The sequence below is a fragment of the Somniosus microcephalus genome, unplaced genomic scaffold, assembly GCF_052327205.1.
Source record: "Somniosus microcephalus isolate GS21.2 unplaced genomic scaffold, FLI_Smic_1.0 unresolved_chr1, whole genome shotgun sequence".
Lineage (NCBI taxonomy): Eukaryota > Metazoa > Chordata > Chondrichthyes > Squaliformes > Somniosidae > Somniosus > Somniosus microcephalus.
In genome coordinates this window covers 97,011,566-97,030,705 of record NW_028225179.1, presented here as the reverse complement: position 1 = coordinate 97,030,705, position 19,140 = coordinate 97,011,566, and the positions used below count along the sequence as shown (strand labels likewise).

The window sequence follows — 19,140 nt, the reverse complement described above, 5'->3', positions numbered from 1 at the left end:
ATATCCAAGTACTTTTTTAAAAGTGATGAGGGTCTCCGCCTCTACCATCATTTCAGGCAGTGATTTCCAGACCCCCACCAGTCTCTGAATGAAAAAGTTCCTCCTCAAATCCCCTTTAAACTCCCGATTAATAACTTTAAATCCATACTCCCTTGTTATTGACATTTCTGCTTAGGAAATAGTTCCTTCCTATCCACTCTATCTTGGCCACTCATAATTTTATCCACCTCAAATAGGTCTGCCATCAGCCACGTCTGTTCCAAAGAAAAACAACCACAGCCTATCCAATCTTTCCTCATAGCGAAAATTCCCGAGCCCAGGCAACATCCTCGTAGTTCTCTTCTGCACCCCCTCTAGTGCCATCACATCCTTCCGGTAATGCGGTGCCCAGAACTGCATGCAGTATACTAGCTGCAGGCTATCTGGTGCTTTATACAGGTCAAGCGTAACCTCCCTGCTCTTATGCCTCGGCCAATAAAGGCACGTATCCCATATACCTTCTTAACCCCCTTATCTACCTATCCTGCTACCTTCAGGTTTCTGTGGACATGCAGTCCAAGCTCCCTCTGATCTTCTGCACTTCTCAGTATCTTAAAATTTATAGTGTATTCCATTGCCGTGTTAGCACTCCCCAAATGTATAACCTCACACTTCTCTAGATTGAATTCCATTTGCCACTTTTCTGCCCAATGAGTCCATTGATATCTTCCTGCAGTCTGCAGCTTTCTTTATCATTATCAAACACACGGCCAATTTCTGTATCATCTGCAAACTTCTTAATCATACTTCCTGCATTCAAGTCCAAATCATTGATCTACCCCAGAAATAGCAAAGGAGCCAGTACCAAGCCCTGCGGAACCCCACTGAAAACAACCTTCCCGTGACAAAAATACCCTTCGAACATTACCCTTTGTTTCCTGCCTCTGAGCCAATATTTAATGCAACTTGCCACTTTCCCTTCTAGGCGTTTTGCTTTCGTGACCAATCAGCCATGCGGGACCTTATCAAAAGCCTTGCTAACATACAAATAGGCTGCATCAAACACACTACCCTCATTGACCCATCCTTGCTACCTCCTCAAAAAAATAAATCAACTTAGTCAGACACGACCTTCCATTAACATGTCCATGCTGACTGTCCCAGATTAAACTGTGCCTTTCTAAATGAAGATTAATTCTGTCCCTCTGAATTTTCTCCAATTATTTCCCATCACTGAGATTGGGCTGACTGGCCCGTAATTATTCAGTCTATCCTGTTCTCCATTTTTAAACAATGGTTCCACGTTACCAGTCCTGCAGTCCTCTGGAACCACACTTGCAGCTAGAGAGTAATGGAAAATGATGGTCAGAGCATTTGTTATTTCCTGTCTTACTTCTCTTAACAATCTGGCATACATTTTATCCGGGCATGGGGAAATATCCAGTTTCAAAGATGTGAAACTGCTTAATATTTCTTCTTTCACTATATTTATTTCATTTAATATTTCACACTCCTCCCTGATTGCAATGTCTGCATCGTCCCTCTCTTTTGTGAAAACAGACACAAAGTATTCAGTAAGAACCATACCCATGTCTTCTGCTTCCACACACATGTTACATTAATGGTCCCTGATTGGCCCTACTCTTAATTTAGTTATCCTCTTGCACCTCATGTATTTATGAAACATCTTTGTGTTTTACTTGATTTTATATGCCAATTTTTTTCATGTCCTCTCTTTGCTTTCCCAATTTCCTTGCTGATGTCACCCCTACACTTTCAGTACTCCTCTCGGCTTTCTGCAGTATTGAATTCTCGGTATCTGTCATATGTTTCTTTTTTTCTTTATCCATCCCTGTATGCCGCTTGATCTCCAGGGAGCTCTAGATTTGTTAGTCCCACCCTTTTACTTTAAGGGAACATACTTGCTCTGGACTCTCACTATCTCCTCCTTGCATGCGTACCACTACTTTGACACTAATTTATCTTCAAATTTGTTTCTCCTGTCCACTGTAGCTAAATCACCTCTCAGCTTAGTAAAAGTAACATTTCCCCAATTGAGGACATTTATTCCCGTTCCATCCATTTCCTTTCCCATTACTGTCCTAAATTTAACTGAATAATGCTCACTACCACCAATATGCTCTCCACCTTTTCACCTGCCCAGATTAATTCCATAAAACTAGGTCCAGAACGCCCACTCTCTTGTTGGTTTTGTGACGTACTGGCTAAAGAAGTTCTCCTGAATGCATTTTAAGAATTCTGCTCCCTCTATACCTTTCTTACTGATGTTATCCCGGTTAATATTAGGGAAGTTGAAATCCCCTCCTATTATTACCCTGCTTGTGCACGTCTCAGGAATGTGCCTACATATTTGCTCTTCTATCTCCCTCTGACTGTTCAGAGGTCGATAGTAAACTCCCAGTAGTGTGCTTGCCCATTGTTTGTTTTGCAGTTCAACTCATATCACCTCATTGGATGATCCATCTAAGATATCCTCCCTTCTCACAGCTGTAATTTATTCATTAATCAATATTGCGACCCATCACCTTTTACATCCCCCTCTCTATGTCGTCTGAAAAACCTGTAATCAGGTATGTTGAGCTGCCATTCCTGCCCTGGACATGTTCAAGGCCGTGTCAACCTTGGTAGACGGGAATCCTCGGTTGAATAAAAAGGAAGACATACCGCTAGTACCGAAGGAAGCATCGTCTGAACAGATGTGACAGAGACAGAAACACAGGCTGAATGGGAGAGAGTCCTTAAAAAGGCAGGGTGGGTGAAAATGTGGTCCAGGTAGCTGTGGGAGTCATTGGGCTCATAGCAGACTTATGTTGGTAGCTGATCCCCAGCAATGGAAACAGAGAAGTCGAGGAAGGGAGGGCCAAATTGGAGATGGACCATGTGAAGTTGAGGGAAGGGTGGGAATTGGAATTGGAAGCAAAGTGAAATAAATTTTCCAGTTCAGGGCGTGAGCAGGAAATGGCACAGGTTCAGTCATCAATGACTGAACAGTGTTGATGCTCGCTGTGAAATTGGGTTCACTGCGCTTGTGCAAACCACACGATCTGCATTCAGCAAACAGATACAGATCTAAAGGCAAAAACATCAACTCCAAGCCCAGGCTTTTGGAAAGGCTGAGGCCTTCAAATGAAAACTTTAATGAAGGCATTTAAAGACACAGGGGATACATAGATTTATGTTTTTGTGAATTATGTGTTATTTTCAGTTTGCATAAAATCTAATTTTGGAAATTAGAAATTTCAGTTACCGAGGGGAAAATTGGAATACACCTTATTTCAGGAAGCATTTTGAGTGAATTGCAGGGAATAAGATGACGAGCACCATGTGTCGCTTTAAAATGAAGCCGTGCCAGACCACTTTTTAGATTAACATTGGAAGTCATTCTAAAGTGAACCTAATTGGCAAGTTCAGAGTACCGTCAGTAAGTTTGGACACATTAAACATTGGAATTCCCACAGGAACTGTTTCTCTAAGAGTTTTCAATGATTAACGCACAATATAAACACTAGTTACTGGTAAAAAGCCTGAACAGCTGTCGCCACAGTTTGGGAATAAACAGCAGACATTGCAATGGGTTATGGGGAGATCTGGTTCCATTTTTAGGACCAGCTGAATTCGGCCTTGGATTCCATGGAGGAGGAAAAGCAAACTAAATATGAATTCAAAAACGGCAGCAGGAGGGGAAGATTTCAGCACTGGATGTGAGTATTACTGCTATTAGCTTTAAACACTGCCACCCTTTAACAACCCGCTGCTTGAATGATCTCTCTCACCATCTTAGCAACTCACAGGACCCCTGGAGCAAGACATCTCCGCACAATTTGCCAAAATCCATCAATATCTTGAAGACAAAGAGAAACAATTATTTGAAGAGCAGAGGCGACAACGTGGGAAGATCTGCGACTAATCGAGAAAAACTTGAAAAGAATTGAAGAGGAACTTACGTCACTTGAGGAGAACAGACTGAACCTTTGTGTAGACATCAAGTAGCAAGACAGTGGGCCAGAAATTCGGGCTGGAGGCTTCCAGCGTGCGCAAGCCCCTGACATCCACTTCCCTAGCACGCTTGCCATTGTGCTGTGGGCCAGCATGGGATTCCGATCCTGGGCCTCCTCCAGCTGCCGGTGTGCAGTGCTCGCGTATCCCAGCAGCGAAGTTAGTTTGCAGCATCCCCTGGATCTCATGGGCCATGGCGAGCCAAACAGAGCAGGGAATCTCAATTCATAGATTTCACAGGAAGCCCTGACAAATCTATGAATAGAGATGGGCCCCAAAACCTAAGTAAAACTTCAAATAATGTTTTTAACAAGCTTCACATTTTTGAAAGAACTATAAATTATATAAATTAATGAATTTAAACAAAAAATTATCCTGTTGAAAAAATTAATCAAAGTTTTTAACGGGGGTAAAAATAAACTTACCTTTCTGTAAAGTATTTTAAAATGATAAATCTGTGGAAAAGATGTTTTAATTTTACTTAATTAACCTCTTACCTTGTTAAAAGTAGGCTTTGCGACTGCTTTTTTCACATGCAGCTGCTAGGATCTTACCCGCACGGAGAAACCTGTAAAAAAAATTGGAAGTTCCAGGACTACGCACTGCCTCTCCGGCGCACAAATTTGACCTCCATACTGCTTCCTTCAAGTGAACGGGAGTTCAAGTTTCCAGCGCATGCGCAGCGTGTACTCACCGTGGGGACCCGAATTTCTGGCCCCATATTTCTTTTCTCAAGTTGACCCTTTATAACCCAGTCCCCCAGCTGTTGGTGTAACTGTAAACAACACTTTAAAATAGGGCTCAAAACCCATCACAACAACGCACAATGTGCAGTATAACTGAGCACAAACAGGTATCAGTCAAGGTTGAGCTCTGACTATCGAGGAGACTGTCCGCACTGTCAGGACCTCACACTGGCCGCAGTGTACCGGCAACCAGAGGGGAGGCAGAATATTAAACCTCTTGCTGTTTTCAAAGTTAGTAAAGAACTAGGAGGACATTCCACTCTTTGCTGCAACTAAACACTTCACTGGAACTCAGAACTCGACCAATATCTTTGAAAAGAGGCTTCCCCGTATTTGACTGGTGTGCAGTCGGCAGTATAACTGAGAACAGTTTTTACAGATATTAGCATGGTTGCATACCATTACTGCTGGAAAACCCTCTGTATTTCCCGGCACTTGGCTCCAAGAGACTGACTGAGGGAGAGATATTAATATTATACTGTCACGCTAACCCTTACACTGTTGTTAAAAGCCAAAGAGTGCATTCCAGCATCTAGTAATGTATCATTGATCGATTCACCATAGGAATAGTTCCTATAGGTTTGAGGGTGCTGATCAGTTCCTTCCATAACCCCTAGATGGCACCTTCACTGGTTGGTTTCCCTTTGTTAATTGTTACTAGTTCTCCTGTGTTTACTGCTTAATTGCATTTTTACGTGCTTTATTGGTTTCACCTGTTTTGCTTGTATTTAAGTTCTGTGGTTTCTTCCCTCTGGGATCAGTCCTGACAAGGGAGTTGACAAGGTGCTCTGTCTTGACTAGGGGCTCAGTCTCGACAAGGGAGTTAGTCTTGACTAGATGCTCAGTTTTGGACAAGCCGGTTGCCCTGTGGTAGCTTGTCTTGAGCTCAGTTTGGACAAGCCGGTTGCCTCATGGCAGCTTGTCTTCAGTTCCTATCTTGACAAGCCAGTTGCCCTGGGGTAGCTTGTCTTGAGCTCAGTCTTGACAAGCCGGTTGCCTCATGGTAGCTTGTCTTGAGTTCCTATCTTGACTAGCCATTTGGCTGTGTGGTAGCTTGTCTTGAGCTCCTATGTTTTGTAACTGTTTACCTGTGTGATTCTAGTAAAGTACTGTTATTTAAGACTGCATATCTGCTTCTCGCCTCGTCTGCCTGCACTTGGGTCCAGAACCAGTCTCGCCCTGACAGCACGGCCCCGTGTCTACACGGCCCCCTGACAGCCACCTTGACAGTAGGACTGAGCCAGTATGGACCCAGCAGCGATGGAGGAATTTCGTTCTATTCTCGTCCGTTAAGGTGCTTTCCTCGCCATTCTTGCGTCCCTTTGGAATATAATCCATTGAGCGTGCTAACTCTGGAAAATGATGGCTCTGTCGCTTACAAAGATTTTGATCATATGATCGCCATGACATGTGCCTGCTGTTGTGGATGAGGAGAATGATTTTGTCTTGAGATTTCTGAACATCTGCAGTTCGTGATCAGTCGGAATGGGACATATTGCTTGAAAAACCAAGAAAATTCGCTATGTTTATAAACACATAATTTTTCATTTTTGACTTCTAGTTCTAAATGCCCAGGAGGGTGTGTGGCTGGCTACTTTTGTACACGTGTGACTGTGACTTCGGATTTATCAAGTTTGACCCTTTTAAGTCTTTTCCCCCCTTGGGTATACATACGACTATATAAAGAGGTGTGAATAATTTAAGCATATGCTCTATTTTCATTTAAATGATTATCCTGTGTCTTTATCTTTATATAGAAACGAGGGCCATTTTTTAATTGTCTGTTTCTGGTTATGTGCTTTATGGTTTGTTTTGAGCAATGTTTTGCTGCTTGTTTGCTCTCATGTTGCTGGTTACCCAAATTGCAGGAGGTGTATTGGCCATTTCACCACTGCTTTTGGGCAGCAAGCTTTCTGGTTTTCTTTTGTTTAGCTAAATGTGCTCTTGGTAGTCCTGTCTTGAGCAATAGATCTCGTGGTTTTTATTTCATTGTTTGAAGCTGAGCGTTTTTAATGTAGAGGCAGTGACTGTGCTATATGATGCTTTTTAGGTCGTACAGGCAGAGTTCTGTACACCAGGACCACGAGTACTGTCTTATCAGTCTTTTGGTTCCGGCTTCCAGACTTCCCCCCCTCCCCCCCCCCCCCGCTCCGCATGATTGAAGGTCAGAAAGCCTACACGGTCTGTTGCCTCCTTGATAGTCGCTGGGTTAGAAAGAGCATTCTATGCCTGGTTGACTGGGAGGGTTATGGTCCTGAAGAGGGTTCCTGGGTTTCGGCCCGGGGTATTTTGGATCCTGAACTCATCAGGGATTTTTGCCGTCGACAACCTGATCGTCCAGGAGGAACTTCAGGAGACGTTCCTAGGGGAGGGGGTCCTGTGACGGTGCTGGTCAGTTCCTTCAGTAACCCCTAGATGGCAACTTAACTGGTTGCTTTCCCTTTGTTCATTGTTACTAGTTCTCTTGTGTTTACTGCTTAACTGCCTTTCTATCTGGTTTATTGGTTTCACCTTTTTTTGCTTTTATTTAAGTTCTGTGGTTTCTTCCCTCTGGGCTCAGTCCTGACAAGGGAGTTGACAAGGTGCTCTGTCTTGACTAGGGGCTCAGTCTCGACAAGGGAGTTAGTCTTGACTAGGTGCTCGGTTTTGGACAAGCCGGTTTCCCTGTGGCAGCTTGTCTTGAGCTCAGTTTGGACAAGCCGGCTGCCTCATGGTAGCTTGTCTTGAGTTCCTATCTTGACAAGCCGGTTGCCCTGGGGTAGCTTTTCTTGAGCTCAGTCTTGACAAGCCTGTTTCCTCACGGTAGCTTGTCTTGATTTCCTATCTTGACTAGCCATTTGCCTATGTGGTAGCTTGTCTTGAGCTCCTATATTTTGTAACTGTTTACCTGTGTAATTCTAGTAAAGTACTGTTATTTAAGACTGCATATCTGCTTCTCGACTCGTCTGTCTGCACTTGGGTCCAGAACCAACCTTGCCCTGACAGCACGGCCCCGTGTCTACACGGCCCCGTGACAGCAACCCTGACAATAGGTTACAGAAGTTTCTTTGTTCAGGTTAACAATTGTCACCTATCAGTTTTCTCCCCTTCTGTCCTGTCCTTAAATTAGTGTCAGGCTGGTGCACAGTCCCAAGTGTGTTACGTCTGAGAGCAGTAACTTGTTGGGGTGCAGTCCCATGTGTGCAACGAATGCTCTGATGAAAAAACGAGCAACAGGAAGCGATGTGACTGCATGTGCATCACAATGAGTCTAATCCTTTTGTCGTCTGATGTTTACACGTGAGCGTGTTTCCCCAGAGCTGCCTGGAAGTGTCCATAAGCTGGTGCATAGGCTGCTATCTCCCTATCGAGGGGATGCAGAGGTTGGGTGTAACAGAACTTTCCCCAGCTCAGGGCCGCACAGACGAGAAACAAGCTCTGTGTTATTGGGAAAATTCAGTCCAGAAATAAAAGGAACTGATCAGTGAACCTTCAATGTTTTCAGCAGCAGAGGAAACCCTGTCGAGTGTATTCCGGGGAAAACTGAAGTGGTATCGCATCACTGGAGATCATCAGTGACAATTCCACCCTGATCCATTTACATTTAATTAAACCACTGATTATACATCATTAAAAACTACTACCTAAACGTTTCCATGCATTTATTAAGATATTTCTCATTATCTGTCCTGCAAGAACTGAAAAGATTGAGACAAAGCTGAGGAAGGTGAAGTTGCAGAGAGAGGTGATGATGAAGAGATCCTTGTGTTTGCACGTCTGAAATGCACAGTGTTTCGAGGTCCCTTACTCTACGCAATGTGGAGGGAAATTGAACAGATCATCTGTCCAGGTAAGAAGCTCCACAGCTTTGTGTCCACTTTCTGTAGTGTCCTGCTCTCTTCCCCATCCCCTGAAGGGGCTGCATGATTCTGGGTAAAGGTCACCTGGGTAGCAGTATCTGGGGCCTCACTAAAGGGTCCATTATTTATTTTGGACCTTAGATTGAGCGATTCAAGCACGAGGGCATCAGAGCATCTTTTCATTTGACATCCAGAATTCGTAGTTTCCAGCAGCAATTTTTCGACCGTGACCAGGCTGTGAACCCGACTGATTGTGTTCCTCTCTAACCAAGGACTCACTGGACATTGATCAGACTGGGGCCCTGTAATATCTGTTCACCATATACTGCAGACTAGGAATATATCGAACTGCACACTGTACCCAGTCTGCACTATTTACTAATACAGATAAAATGGACTGCTGTGCGAGTACAGTTCTACAGACATCAGATATTAACCTGTGTCCGTCCACCTTCCTCTATCTAAAATTTTAACATGATTTCATTTTTATTTCCCTCAGTACCAACCTCACTGACCCTGGAGCCAAACACAGCGCATTGTTGGCTCATCCTGTCTGATGACCGGACCAATGTGACACTCGGTACCAGATAATTACTTCTTCCTGATAACTCGGTGGGGGGGGGACGGAATTCAATGCTGCTGCCTGTGTCCTTGGGTCACAGGGATTAACATCAGGGAAACATCACTGGGCGGTGGACTTCAGGGACAAGACTGGATGCACTTTGGATTTGGCAGAATGTCATCCAACAGGAAAGGAGCGTTAAACCTGGGGCCAGAAAATTGGTACTGGATTATGCACCCGTAAAATAGGAATTAATATAAAGCTTTTGAAAGCCCATTATTCCAACTAACCAAAGAGTGTGAATTCCAGGGCTATCGGAGTTTACCTGGACAATGAGGGAGGACAGGTGACGTTTTGCAATGCTTATGATATTTCCAATCTCTGCACATTCACCGAGAAACTCTTACTTTTGTTGTATCTTGATTTTGCGATTAGGGTAAAAATGCTACTCCTCTTAAACTGCGTCATTTCGAAAGTTAGTTTGCTAAACTGACGTGTCAAAGTACGGAGACAATGTGTCCACTGGTGGGCGAATATTGCATATCTCACACAGTAACTTCGAGACATAGCAGGACACAGCACTGGTGGCTGGACAACAAATGGTGGGGTTGAGAGTGTTGGGCTGGTGAATTCTAAGTGATCCTTGCGCTGAGCTCTTGGGTTGTGATCACGGGCTGGGACGTGTGTTACTGTGCAGGGTGATCAGGTTCCAACGTGAGCTCCTGGCGACTCGCATCAGCTGTCCAATCTGGAACTCTTCACTCCTGGTCATTCCACCTTGAGAGGCGCTGCTGCTCCTTGTGATTCCTGGGTCCGTGTTACGAATTCCAGCAGAGCTGTTCACTGTCAGGAAACCGGACTAACGGGATCCGGGAGTCAGATTGCACTGTTTGCACACATCGAGGGGCTAGTACAGTAAAAACACCAATGCTCTTCTCAATTTTACTTGCTGCAATGCTCCATCGCACCCTCAGTAAGCTCCCCACTGGAGTGGAGCTAATTTACAGAGCAAGCGGGAAATTGTTCAACCTCCATCGCCTCCAGTCCAGATCCAAGGTCGTCCCATCCTCTGTCGTCGAATTACAGTAAGCAGACGATGCTTGAGTCTGCGCTCACTCGGAGGCCGAACTTCAAACCATCGTAAACACCTTCACCGAAGCATATGAGAGCATGGGCCTTACACTAAACATCCGTAAGACAAAGGTCCTCTACCAACCTGCCCCCGCCACACAGTGCTGCCCCCCAGTTATCAAAATCCATGACAAGACCTTGGACAACGTGGACCACATTCCATACCTCAGGACCTACTGTCAACAAGGGTAGATGTCGATGACGAAGGCCAACACCGCCTTCAGTGTGCCAGTGCAGCCTTCGGTCGCTTGAGGAAGAGAGTGTTTGAAGAACAGGACCTCAAACCCGGCACTAAGCTCATGGTCTACAGGACAGCAGAGATACCTGCCCTGCTGTATGCCTCAGAGACATGGGCCATGTACAGCAGGCAACTCAAAGTACTGGAGATGTACCACCAACGTTGCCTCCACAAGATCCTGCAAATCAATTGGCAGGATAGGCGCACCAACGTCAGTGTTCTTGCTCAGGCCAACATCCCCAGCATTCAAGCTCTCACCAAGCTCAATCAGCTCCGATGGACAGGTCACATTGCCCGCATGCCCGATACTAGACTCCCAAAACATTCGCTCTACTCAGAACTCCAAGCTAGCAAAAGAGCCCCAGGTGGGCTGAGGATACACTTCAAGGACACCCTCAAAGCCTCCTTGAAAAAGTGCAACATCCCCACTGACACCTCGGAATCCCTGGCCCATGACCGTGCAAATTGAAGGAGAAGCATCCGGGAAGGCACCGAACAACTCGAGTCTCTTCGCCGGGAGCAAGTGGAAGCCATACGCAAGCAGCACTAGGAGCGCACGTCAACCCAAGCACCCCACCCACCCGCCCCTTCAACGACCGTCTGCCGCACCTGTGACAGAGATTGTAGGTCCCGCATTGGACTAATCAGTCAACTGCGAGTTCATTTTTAATGTGGAAGCAAGTCATTCTCAGTTCCGATGGACTGCCTAAGAAGCAGAAGAAGAAGTAGAGTAAAAATAGATAAAATTTACAACAGTTGTGTATAAATGGGCAAAATTGGTTCTGGATGGACTCAAGCAACAAGGGGTCGCTGAGTTCCACATCGTAGTTGTAATAAGAGATGATAAACTCCCGATAGGAAATTGCCCAACCTGACTCCAGAATAGCTGAAAATCTACATAACTTTACCACAGACCAGCTGAACATCTACATAACCTGGCAACAATCCAAATGACCATCTACATAAGCTGGCTCCAGACCAGCTGAGGGGGCAGCGAGATATTTTGAGGGCCTCCACAAATATGAGCCAACAATGAGTAGACGTAAAACTTTCATTAAGATGTTATTTTGGGACAGTCCTTTTTTTCAGATAAGGGAACCCTTTTTATGACTTCTTATTGTTGTTCAATCAATGCAATAGCCTGCATCAGTTGTGGATACTGTTTATTTCTAACGCGGTATTTTTATGCCATACACTAAATCACTCTTTTGTTTATAAAACCAAGCTGTATGCCTGAAATTTTTATCAGCTAAACGTGCAACTAAGTTAAATTTAAATGAGTAGAGATTCTGTTGGTTTTATCAGTGCAATCCGGGTTAAATTAGCTGAACCAGTGCAAAAGCTCGTGGAAATTCAAGTGTGAGTTACGTCAAGCATAAACTAAATGTCCGTGATCTTTAACGCTGGTTGAAAAGTTCCAGAAGCCAGCCTACATAGCTGGCCACAACCCTAGATGGATATAATGAGCCTGGCGAGTTTCCGCCCACTGCGTCCATTCCAGGAGGGTCTTCGAATTGAGCTTTTCTCAGGCAGACAGGCACCAGTCGGCACGTTTTAAAAGTATCCACAGATTTAAAAAAATGATTTCCTAAGAAACTGACTAGTGTACACGAATAAAACTACTAAATGCTACCGTATATATATTTATAAATCATTTTCAGTGCATTAAATTTCAGAGGTGGGCGTGACTCACTAACAGCTCAAATTAGTGTCCAGCTCATTAGGATTTCCCCCTGATTCCTTTGGTTAAGGGGAGAGAGGCTCTTCCTGGTTTGCACCTCAGCAACCAAGTGGTCCAAATTGGTACCAATCTCACTCTAGATGGCCACCTTGGCCCAGCTGGTTTCACTCTTGCCTTTCAAGCAGACTTTGGGTGCCCAAAATTCCTGGGATGTTGCGTTTTTCAAGTGGATTACCTGGCCGGGACGGGGTAGCTGGAATTGTGAGTGGACCACTGGGCCAGCCAAAATTCTGTCACAGTGTCGCCGAAGTTGCTAGATAAATTCAAGTTATTTCCTTCTTATATAAAACTGCTTTATTTCACATTTTCTGAAACCTGTTAGCTAATGTAATATCAATTTCAGAGACTATTAGTGCAATACCTTGACCATTATCACCGGCTTCCTCATCCTTTTGTCTGCTTTTCCCAACTGTATTCCAGTCATTTCCCCACTTTCCAGACCTTGCTTTGTCATTGGGGATGCAATCGCCAACTGATCTCTCATGGATCGCTGCTGCTATGAGGCAAAGTCCATTTCAGTTCCAGGGGGATCCTGTTGCAAGGCATTAGCCATCCCCTCTGAACATACTGCCACTGAAGGAACTATACAGATAATTAAGATGGTGGACACTAAAGGCTGAAACCTGTAGTCGCCAAAGCTGGTAATGGTGGAATTAAAAAAAATATTTGTTTTACTAAAGTCTTGTGGACATTGGACATCCTGGAGAGATGTATGTTGGACATCCTGTTCCATGCGGGAAATCTTGGATGCTTCTCATGGCCTGGACGACCACTTGTGCGTGAAGTGCCACCAGCTACAGCAGCTCGAGCTTCGGGTTTCGTAGCTTGAAGATTTCCTGGAGTCACTGCAGTGCATCCACAAGTCTGAGAGTTACGTTTATAGCACGTTTCTGGAGGTGATCACATCACAGCATAAGAGTGTGCAGGCAGAACGGGAATTGGTGACTGGCAGACATAAGAGTAGGACCAGGCAGGTGGTACAGAAGTCCCCTAAGTGCATCTCGCTCGCTAACCAGTATTCAGGTTCTGCATACTTGTCAGGTTGAGGTTTCCTCTGGGGAGTGCAGCCAGAGTCAAGTCCACAGCAACTTGTGGCTCAGCTGCACAGGTGGGGAGGAAGAAGTTTGGAAGAGCAATAGTGCATGGGGATTCGATAGTTAGGGGAATAGATAGGCGTCTCTGCAGCCGCAAATGTGACTCCAGGATGGTATGTTGCCTCCCTGGTGCCAGGGTCAAGATGTCACTGAACGGCTGCAGGATATTCTGAGCTGGGAGGGTGAACCGCCGGAGGTCGTGGTCCACATCTGTACCAGGGACATAGGTAGAAAGAGCGATGAGTTCCTGCATGCACATTATACGGAGCTAGGAAAGAGATTAAAAAGCAAGACATCAAAGGTAGTTATTTTCAAATTGCTCCCAGCACCACATGCTAGTGAGTACAGAAAAAGGAGGATAGAGCAGATGAATTCGTGGCTGGAGAGATGATGCAGGAGGGAGGGCTTTATATAACTGAGACATTGGGACCGTTTCTGCAGCAGATGGGACGTGTACAAGCCAAATGATCTGCACCTCAACAGGGCCGGAATCAATATCGTCATGGTGGGGTTTGCTAGTGCTGTTGGGTAGGGATTTTTATTAGGTTGGCAGGGGGTTGGGAACCTGTGGGTGGATGCAGAATGGAGAGAATCAATGCTGGAAATGGAAGGCAGAAAATTATTACGCGAGTTTGGTAGGCAGAGGAAACAGGCTAGAAAATAGAAAAACAAGGGAGTTTGGCAGTGCTAAATGGTATAAACTTCAGTGCAAGGAGTCTAAGGGATAAAGCAGATGAGCTGACGGCACCGATAAAGACGTGGGGGTATGAGTCTATAGCTATTACTGAAACATGGCTGAATAAAAAGGGAAGGAATGGCAGCTCAGCATTCCTGGTTACAGGTATTTCAGACGAGATAGAGACGGGGATGGAAAAGGTGGGGCTCACAATATTGTTTAAAAGTCAATGACAGCTGTGAGGAGGGAGGATATCTCAGAAGAGTCATCAAATGTGGCCTCATGAGTTGAACTGTAAAGAAAGCAGCAGGCAATCACACTGCTGGGAGTGTACTGTAGACCTCCGAACAGTCAGAGAGTGTTAGAAGAGCAAATATGTAGGCACATTTCTGCGACGCGCAAAAATAGTGCAGTAATAGTAGGGGATTTCAAATTCCCCAATATTAACTGGGATAAAATTAGTGTAAAAGGCATAAAGTGGGCAGAATTCATAAAATGCTTTCAGGAGAACTTTCTTAGCCAGTACGTAGCAAGCCCAAGATGAGAGGGGGCATTTCTGGACCTAGTTTTGTGAATGAATCTGGGCAGGTGGAAAGGGTATCAGTGGGAGAGCACATTGGTGGTAGTGGTCATAATCCAGTTAAATTTAGGGTAGTAATGGAAAAGAAAACGGATGGACAAGGAATAAATGTTCACAATTGGAGAAATGCTAATTTTACTAAAGTGAGGGGTGATTTATTCAAATGGGACTGGAGACAAAACCTTGAAGGCAAATCAATGTCAGAGCAGTGGGATGCGTTCAAGGAGGAGACAGTGAGGGTTCAGTTCAAGTATGTTCCCTTAAAAAAAAGGGTGGGAATAGCAAATCTAGAGCTCCCTGGAGGTCAATGGGCATACAGGGATGGATAAAGACAAAAAGGAAAATGTTTGACAGATACCAAGAATTCAATACACTGCAGAAAGCCGAGATGAGTATAGAAAGTACAGGGGTGACATCAACAAGGAAATTAGGAAAGCACAGTGAGGACATGAAAAAGCAATTGGCAAGTAAAATAAAGGAAAACCCAAAGATGCTTTATAAATGCATTTAGAGCAAGCGGATAACTAAAGTAAAGGAAGGGCCTATTAGGGACCACAAATGTAACCTGTGTGTGGAAGCGGAAGACATGGGTATGGTTCGTATTGAATACTTTGCTTCTGTTTTCACAAAAGAGAGGGACGATGCAGAATTTGCAATCAGGCAGGAGGAGTGTGAAATAATAAATGAGATAAACATAGTGAAAGCGGAAGTACTAAGCGGTTTAGCATCTTTGAACGTGGATAAATGTCCAGGCCCGGATAGAGTGCGTCCAAAACTGTTAAGAGAAGTAAGAGATGAAATAGCTGAGGCACTGATCATCATTTTCAAAACCTCTTTGGCTGCAGGTGTGGTGCCAGAGGACTGGAGGACTGCTAATGTGATACCATTGTTTAATAAGGGGGAAATGGTTGGACCGAGTATTTACAGGTCGGTCAGCCTAACCTCAGTGGATGGAAAATTATTAGAAAAAATTCGGAGGGACAGGATAACTCTTCATTTATAAAGTCACGGATTAATCAGGCACAGTCAGCATGGATTTGTGAAGGGAAGCTCGTGTCTGACAGACTTGATTGACGTTTTTGAGGAAGTAACAATTAGGGCTGATGAGGGTAGTATGTAGTATATATATATCTTAGGAAGTTTTTTGATAAGGTCCCGCATGGCAGACTCGTCACGAAAGTAAATACGCATCCAAGGCAAAATGGAAAGTTGGATTAAAATTGGCTCAGAGGCAGGAAACAAAGGGTAATGTTCGAACGGTATTTTTGTGACTGGATGGCTGTTTCCAGTGGGGTTCCACAGGGTTCAGCACTGGGTCCTTTGCTTTTTGTGGTATATATCAATGATTTGGTCATGAATGTACGAAGCATGATTACGAAGTTTGCAGATGAAATAAAAATTGGCTGTGTGGTTGATAATGAAGAAGAAAGCTGCAAATTGCAGGAAAATATCAATGGACTCGTCAGGTGGGCAGAAAAGTGAAAAATGGAATTCAATCTGCAGAAGTGTGAGATAATGCATTTGGGGAGAGCTAACAAAGCAAGGGAATACACTATAACTGGAAGGACACTGAGAGGTGCAGAATATCAGACGGAGCTTGGCCAGCATGTCCACAGAAAAGGTGGTGAAGAAGGCATACGGGATACTTGTCTTTTTTAGCTGATGCATAGAATATAAGAGCAGATAGGTTATACTGGAACAATATAAAACACCAGTTAGGCCGCAGCTAGAATACTGCGTGCAGTTCTGGCCTCCACATTACAGGAAGGATGGGATTGTACTAGAGGGCGTCCAGAAGAGTTTTACGAGGATGCTGCCTGGGCTGGGGAATTTTAGCTGGGAGGGAAGATGGGATAGGCTGCGATTGTTTGACTTTGGAAAAGAGGAGGCTGAGGACAGACCTAATTGAGGTTTGTAAAATTATGAGGGGCCGAGATAGAGAGTATAATAAAGACCTATATTTCTTAGCAGAATGGTGAATAACCAGGGAGCATAGATTTACAGCAATTGGTCGGGATTTTAGAGAGGATTTGAGGAGAAGTTTATTAATTCAGAGGCTGGTGGCGGTCTAGAACTCAATAGCTAAAATGGTGGTAGAGGCAGAGACCCTGATCAGGTTTAAAAAGTACTTGGATATGCACTTGAAGTGCAATAAGCTACAAGGCTATGGACCAAGTGTTGGAACGTGTGATTAGGGTGGATAACGCTTTGTCGGCCAGCACGGACAAAATGAGCCGAATGGCCTCCTTCTGTGCTGTACATTTCTACGATTCTATGATTCTATGATCTACCCTGTCCAACCCATTCATAATTTTAAAGACAGTAAATTTTAAATCAGTGGCAGCGGCGAAAGGATAAAGAGTGGACCGAGAGTGGACCTGAATGAAAACAGCGGCAGCGCGAGGCTCCAATTTAAAAAAAACCAAAGAGTGATGTCACAGGAAAGCAGGTAGCTGATTTGTTGGTGAGTATTACCGCTCTTTTTTGCTCTCTAATTTGGGGAAGAGGTTAACTTAAGAGCTGAGAAAATGTAACTTGCTAGTACATATTTAATAAATATCTTAAACTAAATGAAATAATCAAACAATAAACCTAAAATATCAATTGAATAAAATAGTTAACTAATTAAGTAATAAATAAAACACATTTAGAGATGGCAGGGCAGGTGGTGTGTCATAACTGCAGCATGTGGGATTTTGTGGAGAGCACGCGATCCTGAGCAACCACATCTGCAGTAAGTGTCTGCAATTCGAGGAACTTCGGCACAGAATTGTTGAGCTGGAGTACGAGCTGCATCAGGGAGGGGGAGAGTTACCTGGACACTTTGTTCCAGGAGGTAGTCACACCTTTTATGTTAAGTAGTACTTTAGAGTTCATCAGTAGTTAGAGACAGGAGGGTGTAACTGCGCGTAAGGAAGGTATAGGGACCCAGAATGTAGTGATGGAGGGACCTCAGCCCTGGACCTTGTCCAACAGTTACGAGGTACTTTCAACCTGTATGGCTGAGGATAAGGACTGCAGGGAGGATAGGCAAACTGATCACGGCACTGTCATACAGGGAGACGTGCAAGTGGGAGTAGAAGGAAGGAATGTGTTAGTAGTAGGGGGCAGTATTGTCAGGGGATAGATACAGTTCTCTGCTGCTGCGAAAGCAAGCCCGAAGGCTGTGTTGTTTGCATGGTGCCAGGGTTAAGCCTATCTCCTCGCAGCTGGAGAAGATCTTGGAGTGGGAGGGGGAAGATCCAGTTGTCGTGGTCCATGCAGGAGCCAACGACAAAGGTAGAACTAAGGATGAGGTTCTGATGAGGGATTTTGAGGAGCTAGGATCTAAATTAAGAAGCAGAACCACAAGGGTAATGATCTCTGGATTACTACCTGAGGCACTAAAAAATTGGCATAGTGTCAAGCAGATCAGAGTGTTAAATGTGTGGCTCAAAGAGTGGTGTGGGAAAAAGGAGTTTCAATTCATTGGTCACTGGCACCAAGTACTGGAGAATGAGGGAGATGTCCGTCGGGACGGACTCCACTTAAACTGGTCTGCTGGTGAATCGAATAACTTGGGCTTTAGATAGGGTTTTAAACTGAACAAAAGGAGGGGCAGGGGCATCAGGTGAGGTGACATTTAGAAATCTAAAGTGTAAGGTTAAGACAATAGAGCAGTGTAGCGACTTGAGTAAAAATAAGCGTGACAGGAAGGGACAGAGTGTTTAACGGTAGCAATGCAGCAGCAAATAAGGTCAAAGCAGTGAATAATTGTAAAACAATTAAATTACAGGCATTTAACCTTAATGCACGAAGCACTCGTAGCAAGAAAAAGGAACTAGTGGCACACATAGAGATAAATGGGGTTTACCTAACAGACATTACAGACACGTGGTTACAAGGTGGCCAAGGCAGTGAACTCAATGTTCCAGGGTACTTGACGTTTCGAAAACTCAGGCAGAATGGAAAAGGAGTGGCTGTAGCCGTGATAATAAAGGATGACATAAGGACAGCAGTGAAAAAGGATCTCGGCTCAGAAGATCAGGAAGCAGAATCAGCATGGTTGGGGATATGGAATAACAAGGGACAGAAAACACTGGTAGGAGAAGTATATAGACCACCTACCAGTTGCTATACCATTGGACAGAATATTAAGCAAGAAATATTAGGAGCTTGCAACAAGCATAATGCAATAATCTTGGGGGATTATTATCTTCATATAGACTGGACAAATCAAATTGGCAACGGTAATCTGGAGGACGAGTTCATGGAATGCATTCGAGAAAGTTTCCTAGAACAATATATCAGTGAACCGACTAGGGAACAAGTTATTTTAGATCTTGTATTGTGTAATGAGACAGGGTTAATTAGCAATCACATAATAAAGATACTCTGTGGCAGAGTGATCATAATATGAAAGAATTTAACATTAATTTTGAGAGTGACTTGCTTAAGTCCGAAACTAGAGTCATAAATTAAATAAAGCCAATTTCATAGTTATGAGGTGCGAGCTGGCAAACGTAGATGAGAAAAATAGGTTAAAAGGTATGGCGGT

The 19,140-nt window shown here is 44.3% G+C and overlaps 1 pseudogene; it reads left to right on the top strand.

The window, feature by feature from the left end:
- Positions 1–3,630: 3,630 nt before the first annotated feature.
- LOC147095627 (zinc-binding protein A33-like) overlaps positions 3,631–19,140 on the top strand; it is a 327,589-nt pseudogene continuing 312,079 nt past the window's right edge.